The 19,418-nt window shown below is 41.3% G+C and overlaps 1 long non-coding RNA gene across 1 annotated transcript in view; it reads left to right on the top strand.

Annotated features, from left to right (window-relative positions):
- Positions 1 to 19,418, top strand: part of LOC135182132 (uncharacterized) — a 111,376-nt gene that overhangs the window by 39,393 nt on the left and 52,565 nt on the right. The gene's annotated exons all lie outside the window — the stretch shown is intronic.

The raw sequence follows: 19,418 nt of genomic DNA, 5'->3' as shown, positions 1-19,418 counted from the left end.
AGACTCACTACTGTTTAAAACTTGATGCAGATATGGTATGCTGCTTAAATCTTTCACCCTCAACCATAGCACCTTTTTTTTTTTTTTTTTGAGGTGTATAGGTAGTATTAAATAAAGCTAGATTTCCCATCACCTTCTAGTTTGTCCTTGGATACTTAGGTTAAGCAAAATAAGCACAGGGTTTGGTAGGAACCATAATCTTGTCTGAATTGTTATTCTGTTTTTAGCTACAAGTCTTTCCAACCAACTGAAAAGGAAAGAAGATATCCAGAAATCTTATTATTGTGGTTTATGCATCTGATACAGAAATTCACCCATAAGATCTGTATGCAAAAATCTGTGTTAACATGTACGCCTGTGCAAATGCTTATTTATTATATTAGTCTACCTATATGAAAGTCTCCACCTGGAATTTCAGAAAGGCAAAGGTTGCTCTATGTTTCATAGTGTGTTTATTTTTAATTTTTAAAAATCCTTTTCACAATTACCAAATGTTTCTGTCTGCCCCAAGGGTTTTTTCTCTTCCTCTATGAGTTGAAGGGAAATCTGAGCCTAAGAACACTGAAGAGGAAAAACATGTCTCATCTACTTGCCACGGCATCTATACTTTGCCATTTTTTTGCCACCCAAATGTGACAGGGCAGCACATAAATGTGTGAAGTCTGTCACAAATGGCAGCCAGAGCTGGGAATTCAGGAAAATGAGCTTTGCCTTTCTTGAGGCTTTTGCTTTTAAATCCTGTGAAGTGCTGAGTGCCTTCTGAAAGGTTATTCTAAACCCGCTCAGCATTAGTTCATGGGAGGTGTTCACCTTGTGGGATTCAGCCTGGAAAAGACACATCTAATATATGGATCTCTGTAGGGGATGTGTGGGGTAGGAAAACATGACATATTGCCTCTCCTCTCATATGTGTCATGTATGTGATGTACATCGGAAGTCACGAGTGGAGCTCAGAAGTGTGGGAATGATGGCTGTGGAGACAGAAAGTCTCTTTGCCCACAGAAGAGGGTGGCAGCAATGCAGGCAGCAGTGGTGCAGCCTCACTCAGTGCAGCAGGATTTTCTGCTTGGGAAGTGGAAAGGTGTTTATGGTTCCATGATATATATATATACATATATTTGTGTATATACATATCTCATAGCTCCTTCTTCTTGGTGCTATTTAGTATTGTTTTTATATCCCACATCTGCAGGATCTCTCAATAGGCTCAAAATAAGAACTGAGGATAGTGTGACAACACTTATAGGAGGATAGTGCTATTGCATTGATCTTACACTAACACATAGGAGGGAGCATCTGTGTGTGCACTAGTGAAGATCGGCTGTGTTTTAAATTATTACTTGAGGCTCCAGGTGTTTTGCCATTCTGCAGCCATTCAGAGCCTTGAATTCCATATTCATATCCATTTTTATATCTGTCTGGTTTTCTGTGGATCTGTCACCCACGCATGCATTTCTTTTTTCGCAGCAGCATCTTAGCAAAGCTCCACCTAATACAGCCAGGCCCTTCTGACAGAAGCAGTTAAGTGTGACCCCAAGAGTCTCTGCTTAGGCAGGAAAACAGCATTGTTTTTGAACTGCCCATATCATAATGTCCTACCTTCTAGAGCACACAGCAGTTTGTGCTGTGTTTCTTCTGGGAGCTGAAAGTAGGTCTGATACCTTCCCCTTCCATTTCTCTCTCTCACAAATGCACTACCTTGCATTTGGTTGGAGGCTGGTTGAGGAACCAGGCACACTTGTCTTGGGTGTCTGGCAGAATGGGCAGAGCAAAAGCTGAGCAGCACAAAGTGTAGAGTAGGCATGTTAACTATGCAGTCTGCGCTGTCTTCTGTGGTGAGGTATTTCATGTGAAAGGGAGAAGGGGTTAGAAGGGGAAGGGAGGGGGAGAGAGCGAAATGCAAACATCACCACTATCCTCAGTAAGAGATTTAGATCTCTGTGTTGGCATAAAAAGGTTATTTTGGGCCCAAGGGTTTTGACATTGTTCCTTTAAGTTAGACCCACAACATAAACTATTTTCAACACTTGCCATGAAGAACAAATGACCTTTAGTAACTTGCCCAGAAGACAAATGGTACGTTAACACAATAAATACACTATCATGCTTCTTGCTTTAATTTTCAATTAGAAATGTTACCTTTTCCTTTCCCTTTTACACAAAGACTGCACTTTCATGCTTTGATTTTACAACAGATTTCTTTGCCCTCTGTGGGAATGGCAATATTCATTAAGAATTATTTCCTATACAGTACATTTCCTTCTGTTCAGGGACAGCTTTTTGTCCTCATCTGCTCGAAGTGGGCTGGATGGAGGACATCTGTGAGGAAAGGAGGGGATAGTTGAGGGTCAGCAAACACTGTTGCAGCAGCAGAGAAAGGGGAGTCAAAAGGACAAACAGTTAAGAGATGGAGCTGGTAAGTATATCTTTCGTGTGACTAAGCTCTGGTAGCATGTAAAGTGAGAAATAAGACTGAAAGCTAAAGGCGAAATTACTTTGATTTACATAAGTAAAGGCAGGATGTATGCTTGTTGGCATGCTGACTTCAGAGAGATGAAGGGCCAGCACTCCTCACTGTACTCAGTTCAGGTTTTTAGGCTGCAATTGTATGAAACTAGCTGCCACAGCACAAACTCGTTAAAAGACATGGAAGTGCCTTATTGGTTTTATGAGGGCGAGGACCAAGGTTTCTGCTGGGGATACTCATGCCACGGGTTAGCCAGCTGCCGAGCTCAGCCCCACGCTCAGGCAATGTGGCGGAAGAAGAAGCTGACAGTGTACTGGTGTGGTAGAGGAGGAATCCTGAGGGAGGAGAGGAGAAAAATGATGAGTAGGGATGCATCAGCACCTCCAGCCGTTGCTGTAGCTTCTCTGAAAGAGTGGAGAAGGGAGGTGGGCATTAGACAATGCTTCCAGAGAGCTGGGTAAAGTTTTAAGGGGATGACAGCAAAGATGTCACCATTGCACAAGCAATAAATGCCTAGAAGAAGGGAAAGAAGTGGTGGCAAGATAGTAGATCAAGGGATGGCACATTAGCAAGATGAATTGAGAAAAAGGACTAGAGTTGCAGACCCAGTTCCCTTAACTGTAGTGTTTGGAAAGTAGAAAGAGTTAATGCGTGACGCAGAGGGGCATTTGGCTGTGCTTAAATGTTGATTGACTATTTCTAGAGCTCGCACAGTGGTCTTTGTCCAAAAGCCATTCTGAACACTTTACACAAGAGTGGATCTTTCAAACTGGTGATTGGCTCAAGGGCTACAGTTCCTTCATATAAAATTACAATATTTTAGAGACGGGTGGGTTTGGGGTTTTTTTGGGTTTGGGTTTTTTTGGTGTTTTTTTTTTTTTTTTGGTGGAGAGAAGATCTTTTGTTTCAGTTAAACACCAAAAATTAAAGCTTCCCATTTGTGCTTTTGATCATACATCTTGTGGAACCTGACTGAGGGCATGTTTGAGTAAAGAATTTTTAAGCAAATCCTCTGGAAGTGAAAAAACTAAAATACTTTAAGTTGAAGTAGCCCTTCCACTTCTTCAGAAATGTTTGTTTCTTCTTTTCCATCAGACTTCCAACTGACTCTGACCTTATTTTATACATAAATTAGTCATCCAATTTTTATCATCTGTAATAGGTTTTTTTTCCATCCCCAGCTATATGTTTATGCCCTTTTACGATCGTTCAAATGGGACTTTGAGCTGGAGAAGTGTGCTGCTCTGAGACAGTTTTATTAGGGAAAAGCTGAGCTAGGGAGAAGAGACTTAAAGTGGAAGAAAGCAAGGGATGAATGACTGTAAATGAGGGAAAACTGAAGAGCTGGACAATATGAGTAATAGTGACAGCTACTCTTCAGAATAAAACTGAAGTGAGGAAATGAGGATAAGAGATGCAAAGATGAAAAAGGAAGTCAAGAGGAAAAAAAAATAAGCTGACCGAAGAGGCAAAAGCAAAACACCCCACCTTTAGTGAATGCTTTAATTCTCTCTTTTCTTCAGCAATGCAATATCTTTCTAAATTTGGAAAGAAAGGCTTGGATGGCTATTTTTAGGAATTACTAATATTTCTGGCTGCTTGTGTGTCTGTAGCTAACCAGAGGGGAAAAAAGTAAAATACAACAAAGTAGAAGTTAATGGAACTTAAGAAAGCAATTTTGAAAAATAGGACCTTAGTAATACCTAAACTTTCCAAAGGGATAACACAAGGCCTGCATTACTTAAGTTTCATGTGAATATGACAGGCATAATTCTACAAACACTTCTATGCCATGGGCAGTTTTTTTTTTCTTTTAATAGAAGCAAATCCTCCCATGCAATCAGATGGATCCAGAAACTAAGGACTCAAGAAAACAACTCTATCTTGCTAGATTTGTGATAAGCAATCACAAAAGTGGGTTTTTTTTTCTTATGCTGATCTTAACCGCAGAAGGAGTTCATCCCTAAAAGGGTATTTTAACTAATTTTTCTTCAGATATTGTAATTGTGCACACCTGGTTCCTCGCTTGCTTTTATTTAGTAAGCAGTAATATTTAATTACTATTATTTAATATAGTAATTGGTAATATTTAGTATTTATTGGAAACTGAAAATTCCTCCTGGTGATTGCCCAATCTCAATTTTGTTGGTTTTGGTTGGTGGTTTTTTTGTTTGGTTGGTTGATTTTTTGTGTTTGCCTTTTTTTTATATATAATAAAAATTAATTAGTTAAAACAAGGTACTTGTTTTCCTGGCCCTCCCAGAACCTCTGAGGCAGATTTTGCTGATCTCTCTTTTTCAATTGTTTATCCTTTTATAGAATGACATTGGGAGCCTTGAGGATATATTTGACTAGCAGCCACAGTCAAGCACTCATGATGTGAGAAGGGGGAAAGAAAATGAAAAAAACCAAGGCCTGGGTTAGCACTAAAAACAGGGAAATGACACAAGTATGGTGGTGAGACTGAGGATTTCTGCTTCACTGGTAATTTCTAACTTTCTTTTTAAATTATTTTTAGATGTGGATTTTCAAATGAGCTCCTTGAAGCAGAGACAAGGCTATGCAAATTTGTTACAGGAAAAAAATGAGGGAAAATTAAAATTAATCTTACTCTCTCTCTGTCTTTTCCCCAGCATGGTGTATACACATGGTTTACTCATTAGTCTGTCTTTGATTTACTGATTTGTATGTCTTCAGTCCAACTACATCCATGCTACAGGAAAGATACTGCAGTTACCTGAGCAAAGGACACCATTTGAGTGTTCTCACTAGCACTCTACTGCCACATTAAGTCACTGCTTTGGTGCTAAGCTGTTGTTTTTTAATGACGTATTGGGTCACAATGTCCCATGTCACTGATGCCAACGGGTGTTAGTGAAACTGGGATTGGTGTCATGAATTTCATGAGTTATTCTAAGATTCTTTTCTTGCATGGATCATACAAGGCACAGAAACAGTCATGAGCTTGTTCACAATCTCAGAGCCCTGAGTTCTTGGGAATTGATTTTTATTCAGCATGCATTATTTCTGCACTTGAATATCTTCATTAAATTCAGCTTTCCACCTCTGTAATTTTACTTCCAAATCCTACTTTTCTTATATCGAGTTCCGATCAGTCCTCAGTTTTAGATGGCAATGCTAGGTAGCAACAACTTAAGTAAAAACAGTATTAATTGTGTTGTATGCAAAGTCCATTGAAGTTTTAAACGGAGACAAAGTCGTACATATTAAAATTAATTTCCCTTCATAAGTAATAAATTAAGAAACCTTTGGTGAGAGTGTAATAGCAATGTTTAAAAATTTGATTTATAGCTGAAAATTCATCAAAAAAAGGTGTCTGCTGTTGTTGGCATGCTTGGGATGTGGATATCTCTTTAAGTTACTGTAAGAAATGGCAGATTTGCAGCTCCACCTCTGTACTGACCTAGAGCAGCAGGACCCACTGAAGTCAAATCTGAAGAAGACTGACATAAGACAGAGCATTGTCAGTGAAAGAACAGGTTTTCCTGAGCATTATCTGAGTGGCCAAACATGAAGATAGCAATAAAATAGTAAGACAGAACAAGAAAAGGCATACGAGTATGGACAATGTCTGTGAACTAGACAAAAACATGATGAGACAGCCTCAGCAGCAGAGTCTTATGAGTTGTTTGAGCTCTAATGATGCAATGAGTCCTGCATCAGTAAGTTTGCAGATGACACCAAGCTAGGAGCAGGTGTTGATCTGTTGGAGGATAGGAGAGCCCTGCAGAGGGACCTGGCCAGGCTGGATGGGTGGGCAGAGGCCAATGGGATGAGATTTAACAAGGCCAAGTGCAGGGTTCTGCACTTTAGCCACAACAACCCCAAGCAGCTCTACAGGCTGGGGACGGAGTGTCTGGAGAGCAGCCAGGAAGAAAGGGACCTGGGGGTACTGGTAGATAGTAGCTGAAGATGAGCCAGCAGTGTGCCCAGGTGGCCAAGAGAGCCAATGGCATCCTGGCCTGCATCAGGAACAGAGTGGCCAGTAGAACGAGGGAGGTTATTCTTCCCCTGTACTCAGCACTGGTCAGGCCACCCCTTGAGTACTGTGTCCAGTTCTGGGCCCCTCAATTCAAGAGAGATGTTGAGGTACTGGAGCATGTCCAGAGAAGGGCAACAAAGCTGATGAGGGGCCTGGAACACAAACCCTATGAGGAGAGGCTGAGGGAGCTGGGCCTGTTTAGCCTGGAGAAGAGGAGGCTCAGGGCAGACCTCATTGCTGTCTACATCTACCTGAAGGGAGGTTGTAGCCAGGTGGGGATTGGTCTCTTCTCCCAGGCAACCAGCAACAGAATGAGGGGACACAGTCTCAAGTTGTGCCAGGGGAGGTATAAGCTGGATGTTAGGAGGAAGTTCTTCACAGAGAGAGTGATTTCCCATTGGAATGGGCTGCCCAGGGAGGTGGTGAAGTCACCATCCCTGGAGGTGTTCAAGAACAGACTGGATGAGGCACTTAGTGCCATGGTCTGGTTGACTGGATAGGGCTGGGTGCTAGGTCGAAGTGAATGATCTTGGAGGTCTCTTCCAACCTGATTAAGTCTATGGTTCTATGAGCATATGTGAAGCTGAAAGAGAGGGAAGGAGGGAGACTGGATCTGAAGGAAAAGTCTCCTTTCCTGGGGAAAATAGATCATCCATGTGTGCTACTGGCCAAGAAGCAGATAGTGAAAGTTCATAACTGGGCTTCTGGGGAAGCCTGAATCACTATTTCATCTGTATGTTGCAGTCATTCAGAGCAGTGCAAAATGCATATGCAACAACAGCTTTTGAATTTACTGGAGTCCCAATATGTTGGGATGTTATTATGCACTGGGGTTGATAAGCCCTTGCTTTTGATTGTCTGCCAGCAGTCTCCCTCTTGTGCCTCTCACCATCAGAAGCCACATAACTGCCTTGCCATGGCACTTGGCTCTGCGTGGCGGCCATGCACACAGCCTGCATTCCTGTGAATAGGAAATCGTGCATGCCAACATTTTCTTATTTAAAGACACTGAATTCTTAATGTAAGGAAAATATGAAGCATGTATTAATATGGGTGACCTTTCTCATAGTCTTCTAAAATGGCTACATGACCTGGTGCGGTGAGCTGACAGCTGCTTTGCCTGCAGTAACATCTTCCCCAATTAAAACTTTATTAACAGTTGTGTAGCTTCATCAGGAGGAGGAGGTCTAATGTAAACAAAGCAGTCGTGGCTGTGTGGGGATTTTACCATAAGGGTATCTGGACCCGTTCTGAGTAAAGACATATATACATATATATATATGTGTGTGTGTGTGTGTGTGTGCACACACACATATATATATGTATGTAATTTCTACCACTAGAACAGAACCAGCTTTAATGATAGTGGCAAACACTAGAGAAAGTGGCTTCCTGCCATGTGAAAGAGCAGTGGCTTCCCATGCTCCTCATGTGTCTCTCTAGACCACTTTGCCTCAGTTTCATAGCTGGTGGGATCAAGATATTCCTTGGTGATAGTTTAAGAGCCACAAGCTACCCAGTACCAGAAGACAGGAATTATATTTACTCCTTTTGGGGAGTACAGATAAAAATGTAGCACACTGATTGGAAGTTTAAAGGGAGATTCTATTTACAAATACATATGTACAGAAGGCATTCAGGTAGAATTAATACATCCACAAACCAGGCCAAGCTTACCAGATCAGAACTGTGTAGAATACTCCACCCACCCAACCTCAGCAGGCCTGAGAGTAGGCCAGAACTGCCCACCCCACCTCAGGCCAACAGGGCCTTATGATGCATCTCAAAATTCCCTGCCAACTAGATGTCATCTCCTCCCACACAGAGCAGGAGATAAGTAGGGATGCCACTCTTTCTGAAGAGAGGAGAAGTGAAGGGAGAAGAAGCAAGGAGGAGGAGAAGAAATACCAGATAGGCACTGCTTTATAAACTGTGATACAGGAAAATGGAATAAAATAACAATGCTACAGTATCCTGGGATGACCAGGTCCATCCCTTGGGACTCTCTATCTCTTTTTTTGGGAGGACTTTGTTTCTTTGATCTTCTTAAAGAGCAACCAGCCCAAACCACCACATTGTTTAAAAAGTACAGGATGAGCCTTGCAGGTCGTTCATATTTTTGAACTTGAAATGTGCCCAAAAATTATGAAAGCAGTAAAGATTTCCCCATTTAGAAGAAAGCTGAAATAGCAAGAGGCTAAAGGTCTCTCAAGCAGTCCCACTTCAACTGCAGAGGAAATCTATTACTCATTTCCTACCTTTGCTTAAAATAAAGACCACCCTGCTGCCTAGTACCATGTCTAAGAAGACACATCATCATAATAATAAGAGTGACAGGAGGGGATTCCCCTCAATGTTTGATGCTTGTTGGCTGTGCTGCTCTGCCAGTCCTGAAATAGCTGTGTGGAATCTGCACTGAACCAAGAAGTCAAAGGGTATGCACTGGGCTCACACAGGTCTCATCTCTGTCTTGGCCTCCTGGAAATGTATCCTGACTTCAAGAAAATATTGAAGGGGGATGGCAGGAGAAGACTGATGAAGTTAAATCCAGAAAAATTGTCTTTAAGGAACAGAAGAGAAACTGTCTATTCAAAGAAGAACTTGAGGGGAAAGCCCTGAAATGTCCCAGGTGCAAATTAACTCCTTACTCTCTACACAGCCTTATTCTCTGGCATGCCGAAGGCATACGTGTATTTGTTTCAGTGCTGCTGTTCTGGAAAAGGATGTGACCTTTCACTGGTGGCATTATGCAACACAAGTCCTAAAAACGAGTGCCATCATCATGGACTCAGGACACGGATACAGCACCATAGAGAGTTATACATACAAAGCTTGCAAAAATGGATCGCTGTTTTGAAGACAGTTTTGTGAGTAAAGCCATGTCTGTATTCATGCAGAGGTGAGCAACAGATGAGTGGGCATACTGGAATGGATCTATGTATCTCTATATCAGTACAGGTAAATTCACACAACTTTTATGTGTTGAAAAGATAGGAGCTTTGTCAGCATGTGCTGACTGTGTTATGCATTGAAGATGTTCAGCTGTCCTTGGCTGATACTTGCAGTTCTTAGGTTTGGTCTCTTTGGAACAAGTCTGGCATCTGCAGAGAGGCTACATTTGAAAAAGAGATTTTCACGTGAAAACGTTGCAGCATCCCAAAGTAGGTAGGCAGATGTGAACAAGGGGAGCACTTAAGTGTAGTGAAGACTTGAAAAGCTGTGTGTTGGTTAGGTTCCTGTGCAGACCCCTCCAAGAACCCAGATTAAATAGGGGTGTTGAGCATCAAAAATTCTGAGCCCTAAGTCAGCTTTTGCAGTTGTCCAAACTTAATTTTTCAGTTAGTAGAGCTTTGCAATGGGGATTACACATCAGAGAAATGCAGTGATGAGGCTGGAGATCAGAAGCGTGTCTTCTAATAGGTCTCCATGGAACATGGGATCCTCCTAAAAACTGCTGACAGAGAAATAAATATACTGATTACCTGATGTAAGTGGAAAGCCTTCAAAATTAGTTCAAAACTAGTAGTGTGCTCCAAAAGGGTGTTATTTCTACATGTTAATTTGCAGACAACAGACCACCAGTAGGTCAGTTCTAAGAAGTAGAGCATATTAGCATTACTGCCAGCATCAAGCTGACGTAATTTTCTAATAATTAAAATAAACAAAAGCCAGACCCACAACTAACATAAATCATATGAATTCCACAGACTTCAGTGAAGCTCCAGTGCTATTCAGTGACTGCACATCCCATGCCCTGTGGTTATCTATGGTTTGTGTTTGAAGAGCAGTAACATGGTGATCCTAGACTTATGCAGCATCTGTGAGTCACATCAGAATTTAGTCATACTTGTGAGTATCTAGTGCCATGCTCTTCAAGTATCTCAATTTAGCAGTATTGGAAAGAACTCATGTCTACCTGCTGCAGCACCACTCTGCACAGGAGAAAGGTGTCTTGGTAGAGGAGCATTTGTCACATCAGTTCACTGGGCAGACACATATCAACAAGGTGACCTACTTAGCAGATGAGAGAAAGGCTGCAGATGTTTATGTGGACTTTAGCTTTTGACATTGTTTCTCACAGTATCCTCCTGGAGAAATTGGCTGCTCATGGCTTGTATGAGTGGATGCTTTGCTGGGTTAAAAAACTGGCTAGATGGCAAGGCCCAAAGTATGGTGGTGGAGCTAAATTCATCTGGTGGGTGGTCACAGGTGGTGTTCTCCAGGAGTCAGTTTTGGGGCCAGCACTGTTTAATATCTTTATCAGTGATATGAGTGGGGGAATTGAGTGTGTCCTTGGTAAGTTTGCAGGCAACACCAACGTGGGTGAGAGTTTTGGTCTACTTGAGAGTAGGAAGCTTCTACAGAGGGATCTGGACAGAGTGGATCAATTGGCAAGGGTCAGTTCTATGAGGTTTAACAAAGCCAAGTGCTGGGTGCTGCACTTGAGTCACAACAACCCCATACAATGCTACAGGCTAGGAGCAGAGCAGCTAGAAAGTTGCCCCGCAGAAAAGGACCTGGGGGTGCTGTTTGACAGCTGGCTGAACATGAGCCAGCAGTGTGCTCAGTTGGCCAAGAAGAGCAATGGCATCATGATCTGGATCAGGAATAGTGTGGCCAGCAGGAGCAGGGAAGTGATTGTGCTCCTGTACTCAGCACTGGTGAGGCCACACCTTGAATAATGGGTTTAGTTTTTCAGTGCAGTGCCATGGCCGCTTGCATCTTACCCCTCTTTGAGGTTCACAGACAGGGCTGTACATGGCTTCCTGGTGAGGGAAAGGCTGTGGCCCAGTACTTTGAAGGTGAGAGGTACAGGCTAGTGTTGAGGGAGCTGGCTGGGAGGCTAGCAGTTAACAAGCCAGTTACAGGTCTTGTCTTCATGCCACGAAGTTTCACATTGCTGTCTCCTATGGGATGCACATGAGGGGATCACAGCTGCTGGTTTTTGTACCTGACTGACCCTGCAGGTTTTGTTTGACCTCGGGTGAGTTGTTAAGTTTACCATCCTGTTCGGTGTAACTATGAAAGTAGTTAAGAAAATGATTATAAGACGTAAATAAATACAGTTAGAGAGAAGCTGGAAGGAAGATCTTTAGCTCTTCATTAATACTTTTCATGAGGAGAGAAAGCTGCTTTCTGTGCAAATCACATATTTTAATAAAGCCTGCAGTAAATGGTGCTTGAAAGCATAACATTTCTGAGGTAGCTTGATGAATGTCAGCACTTCTACATTTGATATTTTGCCTACATCTGCTATACAGCCTCCCACTCAGAAAGAATAATCCATGCATATGTGTGTGTGTATGTGTGTATACATATGTACTTGTAATGCACAGTGCTACATCTGACCCTTTGTGGGTATGAGCTGCATGAGTTAATTCACCTCATTTCTGATTTTTATGTCTTGCAGAGTACCACTAAAATGACTGAAATGTGAATTTTGCACCTTTTGTTCAGGATTCTCTTTCTGGGGAGAAACACTATCTTGGGTGGTTTCAAGACTTGCTGAGTTTTCAAAAGAGCTGACTTCATCTTTGATAATGAGCAGTACAGAAGGTTGAATTCTGCCCTCAGCTGTACAGATGCAGTTGTCTTTGACTTCAGAGGTAGCTGCATGTACACATTCAAGGGCAGAACTTGGACCAGAATTTTTAGATGCATGTAAATGATGTTGGAGGCTAAACAGAGGTCACATGGAGTTGCTGGCAAAGAGCCATGCGTGATAAAATAGATTGTTTTTCTAAGGATGCTTGCTTTTGTGTGTTTTAGAGATGAAGATAAAAAAGTCTCTTCTGTTAGTGCTTTGGTTTTTTTTAATTATTATACTTCATATGTTAATTTCTTGCTATGAACTGTGCTGGAAGAGTGTTGTGTGCTATGATCAACTCTGGGAATCCTCTCTGGAAGTGTCTGCATTTTCAGTGATGAGTCTCTGAAAATTCTGCACCTTGGAAGATGAATATGTAATTGAAATAAATTATTTTGTTAGGTTAATATATTATTATATTTTAGGTCAATATGTTGCTATTTATTGTTAGGCTAATGTATTATTATTTACTGTTAGGTAAATATTGGATCTTTTTTAATATAAAGGTAGGATGAGATCAGGAGAGAAAGAAGTATGCACAGTTTCCCAGTTTTATAATAGAAATGTTTCCATCTGACCACAAGTTCATTAAGGAAACAGTACTTGTGTTTATGTGGTATGCCACCAAAAGATAGATGCCCTTTTTATTGCTTAATGTATGCAGCGTGGGAACTAAATTGGGATCCACACTGCTGAACAACTTCACGTGCTTTGAAATCCTCTGATGTTACATATTCAGATTCTTTTGAGAGTGTCAGACCTATAGAAAGATCATTCATGAGACCTTTGATATTGTGCTGAAATGCTTTTAGACCTCATTTTTAATTTGCTTGTTTCAGGTGAGCTTTAGATCACCATGACTAAGCCTACTTTAATAAATCCTTAAAATGCAATTCAGCTTCTGAAGTTTGTGAACATCTCATGGAAGAACAAATGAGAAATCTGTATGTATAATGGTGTTGTATGATGGTGTGATCAAAATACATGAATCTTCTCACATGTTCATTTCTTTTTCTAAATCCATATGAATAATATCTACAGTGCCAAAAGGTTAGGTGTTCTAATCCACATTATGTGACTAAGAGGGGTAAGTATTCTTCATTTAAGAAAATATTGTATATTTGCAATAAACAAAAACCCCAAATCTGTGATTCTATATGAAAAATAGATTTGTTTCCAAAGCATCTTTTGAAGCCACTTGTGGTGCTTTCACAGCCACCTAGAAGAGGCCCCAAAGATGTATTTATGAGAAAAGCACTTCCTTGACTGTGCTCTTTGATTTCTTCTTTTTTTTTTCCTGTGTTTATTTTCCTTCAGAAAAGAATGACTTACAGGGGAAATTCTGGTTTCAGAATTTTTTTTTTTTTTCACTTGGCTGACTGATGAGAGCAAAGATTCCATACGGAATTGGACCTACACATCTCCAGAAAAGCAGGAGGCCAATCAGGGTATATATTTGAGTAATTCAAGCTGCTGGAGAGAACTGTGAAGTGGAAAGGACACTATGAGCAAAAGTGGCTACACTGATGCAGTTTTTTAAGAAAGCTCAATGGAGAGGAATTACTGGAGGGGAGTTGAGTTAACGTCTTGCTAGAAATTCTGAACTCTAAGGGCTAAGGAAGAAGTTATTGATTAGACTTACTTGAAAGTACAGAGTTTGGGTTCGATTCAGCAATGCACTTTCTGAATCCAGCTATCAGAGTGGCATTTGTTTTCCCTTTTTCTCTGCATACTGCATGTGAGCTTATCAATGAGGTTTTGCTGGGACACTGCTCCCTTGTGTAAGATAGCATCTGCATCTTTAGAGAGGTTCACTAAAGCCTCTCTTTTGAATTGTTTCTTCTTTAAAAAAGCCTGCATACTAAGCAGTAGTTGTGAGCTGAAATGTAACTCCAGGAGGTGATTTACAGTGAAACTCCCTCTTCCATAACTTGCTTTTCTGAATGTCATAATTTGTAAATGAAACCTGCTGCTTCTGTTGTTGATCCTGCCACTGTTGTTATGGAAGAGTTTAGTCTGTGCACTTGAAGCTCACTGCTTCATTTCTTTTGTCCTGTGCCAAAAGCTCATGCTCAGTGGAAAATAAAGCCTGAATGATATATCTCAAGAAAACATTTATGATAGCAAATACCACCAGCACAATAGTGTAAACTTCCACTACTGACAGTGGCAATGTAGCCCTGCAGTATTTGTATTAATAAGGTAATGAGAGCTAAGGAAAGGTCCCCTTCAGCTGAATCTGCGAGTGATAGCACAGTGTGGTGCTTACAAAGTCCAGCTTGGCTTCTGCTTTTTATTCTGAACAGAGCTGTACTCTAAAGCTGGAACTAGCTTGGCTTGGCTTTATGCCATACTATTACTCAGGTATTTTCTCTTAATGAATTCAGAATACAAGATAAGCAGGCTGGATAAATGGGCTCATATTCCTCCTTGTCTCTCGGCACTAACAATTTACATGTTATAGATCATCATTGCGCAATAAGTATGCAGACAGTTCTGATAAGAAAATAGGTTTTCCTCATGACAGAAATCAGTGTGCTCATTTAGTTTTATTCCACCTTTTGAAACTGTGCTATGATTGGTGTGTCATCCAGATGGATTTATTCAAGCACAGTATGAAAATGGTCATTACAGAAAATAGGCACAGTCTCTACATTCACAATGTAAAACTTGATAGAGATAACACTGTGTTGTAATGTACCTTGATAAAATCACATTTGATGTTCTACATTCAATAAAGTCCTCTTACTTAGATATTGTAACAGAAACATGATTTACTGGTTTGGGGTTTGAATGAAAACTAAACCCAAAGGTCTTTCCTGTGGAAAACATTGAATGTGAAAGATTCAGTCATAACTTTATAGGACTTTCACATTCCAGCGTACAAAAATTCTGCCAAGTTCTACACATACCTTATACTTTTTTACCCGATTTTAAAGTAAACATGAAATGATTCTGCTGCTATGGCAAGAATTCTCTAAAATTCTTTTGAATACAAAAATTCCCACCATACTGTGATATACAATTTATTGATTGCCTCTAGTTTGTTTTACTCTTGTCCTACATGACAGAAGTCACCTTGATGGTAGAGTTTTGTGGGCACCCTATCCAAGCTAGTCTCAGTATAGCAGCATTAATGTGCACTCATGGGTAGGTAGCAGCAGTGTCTGTCTTAACTAGTGGAACTGGGACGTTTAGCATAGAGAAGGCTCCAGAGAGACCTAATAGCAGTCTTTCACTGCCTCAAAGGGGTCTACAAGAAGCTTTGTTGAGCCTGACCTTGAAGATCTCCAGGAATGGGGCCTCAATTACCACCCTGGGCAACCCGTTCCAGTATTCTGCCACCCTCATGCTAAAGAGCTTGTTCCTAACATCCAGTCAAAATCTTATCTTCTCTAATTTCAAACTATTGCCCTTCATGCTATCACTACAGGCCTTTGGAAACAGTCCTTCTCCACCACTGTTGTAGGTACTGGAAAGCTGCTATTAGATTTCCTCTGAGTTATATTCCCAGTTATTGCCATATTCATCTGTAAGGTAAGTTATGTATTTTATTTTCACAATAATCCCTGCTGCAGAATTGCAGTAAAATATGCCACTTATTTCAGACTTCAGTTCTAAATTCTTCATATGAAAATACTCCGTCTTCCCCCCTCCCCCTCGGGCTGCTACACTTTATTTCAGAACTTAATTTTGAGCAATTGGCTTGTTACAATAGGTTATTTGTATATTTCCTTTGGAAGAAGTATGATGGTTAACAAAAGCGGTCAGATCTTTGGAGGCAAATCATTGAAGTAATTTGTTGTGCTCTGTAAAACCGCTGCTGAAAGCTGTGTTACCAGTGCAGCTGATAGTAGTAGTTAACTGGAATGTAACATCTAATTTTAACATATAATTATTCAGAAAAAACATCTCTGAGAGGAGAGAAGGGTTGGGGGACACACAGTGTAGAAGAGGGAATGTGCAAGGTTGTGTTTATTTTGTGTTTATGAGCCTTGATTATGTTTGCTAGAATTGCCTTTTTAAGTAAGATGAAATAGGATTTTGTTTTGCAGAGCTAAAACTTAATGGAGTTTTGGGTTTTTCTTAAATACTCTTGTGACTTAGGCAAGAGGACCTAAAGTCAGATTGAAACGTTAATAGGTTCTAGATTCAAAAGTCAAATAGCTACTTTGAAAATTAAGAGCTATGGTTGTCATTTTACCTCTTAGAAACAATTTTCTTATAGCCCAGAACCCAGCCACTTTCTTGTTTCTTGTGTTGGCAGTCTTTTGGTACTGAAAAGGTGACATATTTTGAAAGAGTGGTGCTAAAGTAATTGCTGCTTTTGCCATTTGGTTTCTAACCTCTTCATACATAAATATGGCCTGGATTTCAAAGTATCACTTTGGCCGTATTGAGCTGATAAACCAGGTGTATGTCCCTATCACTCATTGCACTCTAATGGTACGATAAAGACAATATCCGACTTGTTTTGTGACTTGGTTTCCTTTTTGTGTCTTATTTCCCACACTGCAATTATTGTAAGCATATTTTGGCAACCTTGGCTTGCAGTTTTGTTTTTGGCTTTTTTTTGAAAGCTGCTGCATCTTTCTGCCTCTCCTTTTTCAGGCAACAATGCCATTGCTGTTTTATGATTCTATGGGGTTTTAATGTTTGAAAACTGGCAACATTGTCTCATCTAAATCGAATTAGCACAGCTGTAGTCTTTTCTGGCTGCTGGTATGAAAGCTGAAGTTGTTCAGTCTGAGATTCCCAGCACAATACATTGTACTGTTTCAGTAGTAATGATGTTCCCCATCAGTATATACCGATGCTTTTTTTATGATAGAGAATATGTCTGATGTTCACAGTTTTATTAGCAAAATATTTGAAGGCCAGGGAGATGGCTCTTGTGATGAAGCTCTTCTCTGATGTCATTATCATTAAAGCTGACTGAAAATGTGCTGTTTAAAACTGGTTTTGGAGAGCTGACTTCTGAGAAATTTATGTAGCATAATTTTTACTTTGCAGTTTCAGTTGAAAGCAGAAAAATCTTTGTATATGACTGCTTCTGTGGTGCCTCATGGGGAATTTAGGTCAGCTGCACCCAACAGATCTGTGTATTCAGTGCCCTGACTTTCCTGTGCATCCCAGAAAGCTCAGGCTCAAGTATTCCTGTAGTCCCATCAAGAAGAGGGACTGTAGACATTTGAGGAGATGTAATCTGTGCTGTTAGCTCTGTGCCACTTCTCTGACTGTAGTATCTGAATTTCTTGCAGTAGTGTGTTCATTAATGTGCCTAACACTTGCTAAGTCTTCTTTCTCTCTTTCCTCATCATCCAAGAGAAAACTACATCCAGTGCAAATCTTCAGATCCTCAGTGAGTGAGGTTTCTGTCATTCTTTCAAGTACACAAACTGTGGTGTGTAGCACTAGGGAAACCAGGCTGAAGACGTTCATCCGTCAGATGCAACGGGAAATGATACGATTTTTCACAGACCCTTATTCTCATGGGAGATGCTGCCACATTTTTAGACCAGCTTCTGCAAAATCTCTGCTTCCTGCTGTACCGTTACCACAGTTGTAGAAAAGCCTGCAGTGCCTAAGTGGAGCAATTCACTGTGACTTTGGAGCTTTACATGAATATGCAGAAAATATGCAGTCTATGTAGTGTCTTGAAAACAAGGACCGTTTTCTTTACCTGAAGTTCTGTGGAAGGCTGTAGGTGAGTCAGAACATGCTGTTACCCATACGAATTTGTGATGCTGAGGAAGTGTACTGCAAGTTGCTGTACCAGAAGATGTCTTATTGAGAGGAGTGTGGAGACATTGGCACTTGAAGTGCGGGGAAGCATTTTTCATGTTCTTTGTTTGCATCCTGAAACATACTAGTTTTCTGGGGGGAGGAGGGGATCTTTACCAATTTCATTAGTGTGGTAAAAGCAAGGGAACTTTTTTCACAGAAGTAGCATAATGTTTTTGCTTCATTACTTTGCTTTGTCATTTTACACATTTTAATGCACTTTAAAAGCAACTTTGAAACTATGTTTGAAAAGTGATAAATGAAATTTGTCTAATAGAATTAACAAGCATTGATGCAGAAAAAAAGGAAAACCATTGTCTTCACTGCAACTCCAGGCTGCCCTTCAGACTCCCTGAAGTTAGCTGGAAAACCGGTTTGTGTCCTAGCACATTGCTTACCAGGACTTTTCAGGGACCTGAGTTACATTTCTGTATATACTAGAAGTTGGTGAACTGAACAGTACAGTGGTGTCTAGCCCTTCTTCTGCTGCCGGGGTTAAGTGTAAGCACCGGGAGAAGAGTTCTTTTTTTCTTGTCTCTTTTCTGCATAACTTATTTTCTTGTCAGAATATGTATAGAAATTCTGTTTGAGCCTGTCTCGTCTGAAGATTTCACGAGATCATAGAATCATAGAATCATAGAATCAACCAGGTTGGAAGAGACCTCCAAGATCATCCAGTCCAACCTATCACCCAGCCCTAGCCAGTCAACTAGACCATGGCACTGAGTGCCTCATCCAGTCTTTTCTTGAAGACCCCCAGGGACGGTGCCTCCACCACCTCCCTGGGCAGCCCATTCCAATGGGAAATCACTCTCTCTGTGAAGAACTTCTTCCTAACATCCAGCCTATACCTACCCTGGCACAACTTGAGACTGTGTCCCCTTGTTTTATTGCTGGTTACCTGGGAGAAGAGGCCAACCCCCACCTGGCTACAATGCCCCTTCAGGTAGTTGTAGACAGTAATAAGATCACCCCTGAGCCTCCTCTTCTCCAGGCTAAACAGGCCCAGTTCCCTCAACCTCTCCTCATAGGATTTGTGTTCCAGGCCCCTCACCAGCTTCGTTGCCCTTCTCTGGACATGCTCCAGCACCTCAACATCTTTCTTGAATTGAGGGGCCCAGAACTGGACACAGTACTCAAGGTGTGGCCTGACCAGTGCTGAGTACAGGGGAAGAATAACCTCCCTTGTCCTACTGGCCACACTGTTCCTGATGCAGGCCAGGATGCCATTGGCTCTCTTGGCCACCTGGGCACACTGCTGGCTCATCTTCAGCTTACTATCTATCAGTACCCCCAGGTCCCTTTCCTCCTGGCTGCTCTTCAGCCACTCAGTCCCCAGCCTGTAGCACTGCTTGGGGTTGTTGTGGCCAAAGTGTAGAACCCTGCACTTGGCCTTGTTAAATCTCATCCCATTGGCCTCTGCCCACCCATCCAGCCTGTCCAGGTCCCTCTGCAGGGCTCTCCTACCTTCCAACAGATCAACACCTGCTCCTAGCTTGGTGTCATCTGCAAACTTACTGATGCTGGACTCAATGCCCTCGTCCAGATCATCAATAAAGATATTGAACAGGACTGGG

Source organism: Pogoniulus pusillus, chromosome 15, assembly GCF_015220805.1.
Source record: "Pogoniulus pusillus isolate bPogPus1 chromosome 15, bPogPus1.pri, whole genome shotgun sequence".
NCBI classification, from domain to species: domain Eukaryota; kingdom Metazoa; phylum Chordata; class Aves; order Piciformes; family Lybiidae; genus Pogoniulus; species Pogoniulus pusillus.
The sequence above is the reverse complement of the archived record's forward strand: the minus strand, read 5'-3'. Positions and strand labels throughout refer to the sequence as shown.